Below are 6,755 nucleotides of genomic sequence, written 5' to 3' on the forward strand. Positions count from 1 at the left end.
AAACTAAGGATATACTGTATGGTGACTAACATAACATAATAAAAAACTATTATTAGAAAAAAATAAAAAATAAAGGTAAAAAAAAAACCAATACAGCTTTTCTGTTTCAAGAACAATCACAATTGAGAAGAAACTAACTTCCAATTCTTAAAGCAACACACAGACCAAGTTCCATTTCACTCCCCTTTATTCACATTCTCTGTGGGTTCTAAGCTATTTCCCTACCTCCTTTCCTGCTGAGCAGGGAGCCCGGGCTTGATCCCAGAACCCTGGGATCATGACCTCAGCCGAAGGCAGACGCTTACTGGCTGAGCCAACCAGGAGCCCCGCCCATGTTTTTCTTAAGCAAAAGGACACTTTCTCGGATGACTTCACATAACTTCACATGGTACCAAAGATCTGCACTTTGCCTCTAGGAGGTTGGAGATGAAGGCAATTGCAAACTCTCACAGTGGTTTCCCACAATGACCTGCCTGGTGACAGTGAGCCCCTTATGAGCCCACGAGAGGGTGCTGCGACACTCAGCTGTGGCTGGGCTGGCACAGAAAACCAAATCCATTTCCCTGGCGGACGTCTCTGGGGAACAGATGCCCCGCACTGTGAATGAGTCCCTGCCACTGAGCTGTCCAGAGATGGCCATCCTCAGGGAGGATGAAGATCAAGGACAATGCCAGAGGAGACCTCATCTGTCTCTTTTATCTTTTCATATTGTGGACAGTGGACAACTAGCTGCCTACAAGTCCCCAGCTACCTTAGTCTCTTCTGTGAACGACCCAGAGGTTTTACAGAACACTTAAGATTTTGTCCTCACAAGTGCCCAAATATTTACATATAGATAAGAGTGCAATCAGTTCCTTAATTTTAAATGTAAATATGTGAATAAATTCTTATTTCTAAAAAAGATTTATTTATTTTAGAGAGAAGAGAGAGAGCACAAGCAGGAGGGGCAGGAAGAGGGAGGGAGAGTCTCAAGCTGACTCTGCACTGAGCACCCGGACCTTAGCAGGGCTCGATCTCATGACACTGAGATCATGACCTGAGGTGAAACCAGGAGTGGGATACTTAACCAACTACACCACCCAGTTGACCTAATGAATTCTTCATTTAATTTCATCCATAACCAACTGCTATGGGATCACAGAGCTAATAATTAGGCACATTCTCATCTTTAGCATGAATATAGAGGAGGACGACCAAATTCTACCGAACTTCTAATGTGGTGACAAAAATCTCAAATCCTCTAAAACACTCCTCAGGTTATATCCATAGGTTTTAATGATATGCTCAAACAATTTCAAAAATTATCTCTTTTTAATAAAACATACATGGTTTACTTAAAGTCAACTAGCCTTTGCATTTAAGCTCCAAATGGTTTTGTCCTTACCGGGATAGTTAAAATCATCACTACCGAAAAATGGAAGGAAGTTGTTGGGTGGTTGTAGCCATTTCTCATAGATCGGTAAGTTCCAGCTTCATTTATCATATTTAGCCTGAAGAGCTCACCTACTTCCTGCTACACACCTTCTTCCGTTTGGATTTTCTCAGTTATTCCCATACCAGTTAGATTCTATCCTGAGAGTTACAGGGAGAACTGGCAAAGACACTGGACTCTGGGTCTCCTGAAGAGGGAGGGAATGACTTGCTATTAACACTTTGCACCCCAGGCCACATGCCCTGCTGCCGCCTTACACTGAAACAATATTTCTCACACGGAAGTGCTGAGGAAATGATGCAAGTTACAAAGGACTAGATCTCCCTGTGTAAGTTCAAACACAAGTCAAACAAACAGTTGTTTATGAACCCACATATGGGTGGTAAGGCTAGAGTTAGTCAAAAATTATAGTCACAAGTAAAAATGATATCAAAACACAGATTATAACAAAGTCACCATCAAAGGGAAGAGAAAGATATGGAGTTGGATAGAGGCCATCTGAGGTTCTATCCAGGTTCCTTAACAAGGGTGTCAATACATTGACCCTTCACTTTTTTATTATTCTTTATTATTTTTTCTCAAGAAATACATTTATTTAGATTCTCTTGGTCGCACACAGATATGAATATGTCTAATGAATATCGTATTATACATCACATCACTGTCATTTATGTGTCTGTGCGTGGAAAAAACCCAGTACATTGGTTTTACATAGTCTTAGTAGACAGTCCAGCTCAGGTCCTCAGTGAAAGCTTGTTGAGTGAAATAACAGCACTGCCAAATGATTGTCTAGTCCATATTTAAACCTGCAATCTCTGATAAATCTACAGATCCCTTCATGATGTTGAATGTTCTCCATCGTGGTGTTACAGGATTTGTGTCCCCTCAGTGCCCGGGTTCTTGGTCATGCTGCTTCCAAGAATGAAGAGGTAGACCAGACGAAGGGTGGTGGGCATCAAAACAAAGTTTATTGAGCAAGAGTACAAAGCTCCCAGAGAGGGAGGGGACCCAAGTGGGTTGCACCCGGAGTTTCTACGTTTAGGGGTTTTTATAAGCTCTTTTTGTGGAACTTTCTTAAGCAGGGTGTGCTGAGTTGTGCCAATCAGGGCTTTGGTCACATATCTGTCTCCCTAGTAGGTTCATGTCCACTTGCTGATGGTCTTTTTTTTTCCCCTAACATCTGGGGGCTTAGATCTTAACTGCCCCTTGTCCATGATATTGACAAATGCTTTCGTGGTTAATTGTCTTATTTTAGGACGTTTTGCAGAAGTCATTCCTGCAAAGGCTGCAGAGCAGAATGTCCGTGTTGTCCTGTCTAAGCTGCAGAACAGGATGTCAGTGCTATTTTAACTGTCCTGACTCCATATTTTCTTGTTGGGGACCCTGACCCTGACTACCTAACTGTCCAACTAACTCCTAACTTTCCCCCCTCTGAGGAAGTGACCCTAACTGCCGGTAGGGAAGGGGGCAATGACTGGTCTAACTGCTTCCTGCTGGTCGGGGGCCTTGTTGAAGAATCGTAGTCAGGGTTTCATCCCCAGAGATCTGTCCAAAGGTCCTTGGTAGAAGACGGTAGGGGCTGTCTCCATTTGTGGCTGCACAGACAGGACCATCTGTAGCCTGATGGACTTTAAACGAGAAAAGACAAATCAGATAAGGGCATTTAGAATACAAGGTCTGGAAAGGAATAGAAGGGAGATGACTAATAGTGGGGCTCTTATACCAACAACACAGGTCAGGTGGTCTCTCGTTTGGATTCTCAGAACCTGGTAGCCCAAATAGATGACCTCTTCTCTTTCTGCATGTCTCTCAGGGCACAGCTGTGAGAGAAGGCATAAATAAATAAAATTAGACATGTGGAAGCAGAATAATGGTCTCCCAAAGTGTGCACATCCTAACACCCAAATTCAGTGACTGTGACCTCACATGGTAAAAGGGACTCTAAACATAACAGTAGAGAAGGAGGCAGGATGGCGGAAGAGTAGGGGACCTCATTTCATCTGGTCACTTGAATTTAGCTTGATATCTATCAAATCATTCTGAACACCCACAAAATCAGCCTGAGATCTAAGAATATATGTCTGGACCTCTACAAGCAGAAAAGCGACTGTTTTTTTGCAAGGTAGGATGTGCACAGGCATGAATCTGTGGGAGATACTGGAAGATAAACAGAAGCAGGAGGGAGGCTCCATAAGCTGGCTACCATTAAATGATATAACAACAGAGCACAAATCAGAACCCTTAGAAATCTTCTCTGGTGAGAAATATCCCTTTCTGAAAGGGGCTCAGGGGATGAAAAGGGCAGAATTCTACATGGGTCATTGTGGTCTCAGGATCTCAGGAGATACAGAAAGAACAGGGATGCCTGAACCAATACAGTGCCCAAGAAGTGGAGCAAAGAAACTGGTTGTGGTCAGTGAGCCCAGAAGGGACTCTCAGCTCTGGTCACCATAAACCAGGAGATGGGCTAGTATGGCAACCACTCTCTGCCTGACCACCCTGTAAAGGACTGGAACTTGTGGGCTGTTTACCGTCCTCTGGGAGGGGCAAAAAGGCTGTGGAGCTGGGTGCACACAAGAGCCCACAACCGCTCACAGTCCCAAAGACACAAAGTGCAGTGATGGTCTCTGGGACTCCCTCGGGATGTAGTGTCTTCTAACACAGAGACCAAAATTCAATCAGGAACAAGTGACTCACCCTGCTTTGTCCACCCAGTGAGATTATAGTCTCTCCTCCTCCACCTTTTTTTTATAGTTTTCTTTCACTTTGGCTGTTTGCTTTTCTGTGGTGGCTTCCAACCAATTCAGATTTTTTTCTAGGGTGCATTCTGCTTGGATTGTGGATGATATTTTGGACTCTGTTCATTCACTCACCCATCCTTCCCTGGGCAGAATGACAAAAAAGAAGAATTCACAACAAAGGAAAGAGCCAGAGGCAATGTTCTCTGCCACAGAGCTAATGGATATGGATATAAGATGTCAGAGAAAGCATTCAGGATAGCAATTATAAAGTTAATAGCTAAGCTTGAAAAGAGCATAAATGACAATACAGAATCTCTAAGGGTGGAAATGAGATCTAATCAGGCTGAACTTAAAAATGACAATACAGAATCTCTAAGCGTGGAAATGAGATCTAATCAGGCTGAACTTAAAAACACTACGAGCTAGTGTCAATGAGGCAAAAGAGAGAGTAAGTGATCTAGAGGACAGACTGATGGGAAGGAAGGAAGTTGAGGAAAAGAGAGAACGACAACTAATAGCCCATGAAGAAAGGCTACAAGAATTTAATGATCCCTTGAAACAAACCAACGTCAGAATTGCTGGGATCCCAGAGAGGGTGGAGAGAAAGAGAGCTAGAAGGTATATTTGAGCAAATCATAGCTGAGAATTTTTCTAATCTGGGGAAGGAAACAAGCATTCAAGTCAAAGAGCCACAGAGGACCCCTCCCAAAATCAATAACAATAGATCAACACCCCAACATATACTAGTGAACCTTGCAAATCTTACAGCCAAAGAAGCTGTCCTGAGAGCAGCTAGGGAGAGGAGGATCCTTATGTGTGGAGGGAGGAACATCAGAATAACATCAGACCTATCCACAGAAACCTGTCAGGCAAGAGAGGGCTGGCAAGGTATATTCAGGGTACTAAATGAGAAGAACATGCAGCCAAGAATAGTGTATCCAGCAAGGCTGTCATTCAGAATGGAAGGAGAGATAAAGAGCCTCCAGGACAAACAGAAACTGAAAGATTATGTGACCACCAAGCCAGACCTGCAAGGAATCTTAAAGGGGATTCTGTAAGTGAAGAGAGACCCCAAGAGTAATATAGACCAGAAAGTAACAGAGACAATCTACAGAAACAAGGACTTTACAGGCAATACAATGGCACTAAATTAATATCTTTTGATAGTTACTCTGAATGTAAATGGGCTAAATGCTTAAACCAAAAGACACAGGGTATCAGATTGGATAAAAAAGTAAGACCCATCCATATGCTGTCTACAACAGACTCATTTTAGACCTAAAGACACTTCTAGATTGAAAGTGAGGGGGTGAAGAACAATTTATCATGCTAATGGACCTCAAAAGAAAGCTGGAGTAATAATCCTCATATCAGACAAATTAGATTTTAAACCAAAGACTGTAGTAAGGAATGAAGATGGACACTATATCATACATAAAGGGTCTATCCAACAAGATGATCTAACAAAGCAGTAAATATCTATGCCCTGGACGTGGGAGCAGCCAATTATATAAACCAATTAATACCAAAGTAAAGAAACATATTGATAACCATACACGGGTAGTAGGAGACTTCAACACCCCTCTCACAGCTGAACAGATCATCTACACAGAAGATCAACAAAGAAACAAGAGCTTTGAATGACGCACTGGACCAGATGGACTTCACAGATATCTACAGAACATTCCATCCTAAATCAACAGAATGCTCATTCTTCTCGAATGCACATGGAACTTTCTCCAGAATAGATCAGATACTGGGTCACAAATCAGGTCTCAACCATCACCAAAAGATTGAGATTATTCTCTGCATACTTTCAGACCACAATGCTTTGAAACTGGAACTCAAACACAAGAAGAAATTTGGAAGAAACTCAAGCACTTGGAGGTTAAAGAGCATCCTGCTAAAAAATGAATGGGGCAACCAGGAAATTAAAGAAGAACTTAAACAATTCATGCAAACTAAAGAGGATGAAAACACATCAGTTCAAAACCTATGGGATACAGCAAAGGCGGTCCTAAGAGGGAAGTATATAGCAATACAAGCCTTTCTCAAAAAATTAGAAAAATCCCAAATACACAAGCTAACCATATACCTAAAGGACCTGGAGAAAGAACAGCAAATACAGCCTAAACCCAGCAGGAGAAGAGAAATAATAAAGATTAGAATAGAAATCAATGAAATATAAACCAGAAGAACAGTGGAACAGATCAACGAAACTAGAAGCTGGTTCTTTGAAAGAATTAATATGATCGATAAACCTCTGGCCTGACTTATCCAAAAGAAAGGGAAAGGACCCAAATTAATAAAATCATGAATGAAAGGGGAGCGATCACAAACAATACCAAGGAAATACAGACAATTGTTAGAATATATTATTAGCGGGGCGCCTGGGTGGCTCAGTCCTTCAGCGTCTGCCTTCGGTTCAGGGCGTGATCCCAGCGTTCTGGGATCGAGCCCCACATCGGGCTCCTCCACTGGAGCCTGCTTCTTCCTCTCCCACTCCCCCTGCTTGTGTTCCCTCTCTCGCTGGCTGTCTCTCTCTCTGCCAAATAAATAAAATCTTTAAAATATATATATAT

At 42.4% G+C, this 6,755-nt stretch overlaps 1 long non-coding RNA gene across 1 annotated transcript; it reads right to left on the reverse strand.

The window, feature by feature from the left end:
• Positions 1–2,165: 2,165 nt before the first annotated feature.
• On the reverse strand, positions 2,166–4,311 carry LOC123792577 (uncharacterized). Its single transcript, XR_006779733.2, has 3 exons — positions 4,130–4,311; positions 3,156–3,252; positions 2,166–3,060 (listed from the first exon to the last, which is right to left on the reverse strand). It is a non-coding gene; the product is annotated as an uncharacterized LOC123792577 (long non-coding RNA).
• Positions 4,312–6,755: the final 2,444 nt, after the last annotated feature.

This window comes from Ursus americanus, chromosome 22 (assembly GCF_024610735.1).
Source record: "Ursus americanus isolate L20-20 chromosome 22, mUrsAme1.1.p, whole genome shotgun sequence".
NCBI classification, from domain to species: domain Eukaryota; kingdom Metazoa; phylum Chordata; class Mammalia; order Carnivora; family Ursidae; genus Ursus; species Ursus americanus.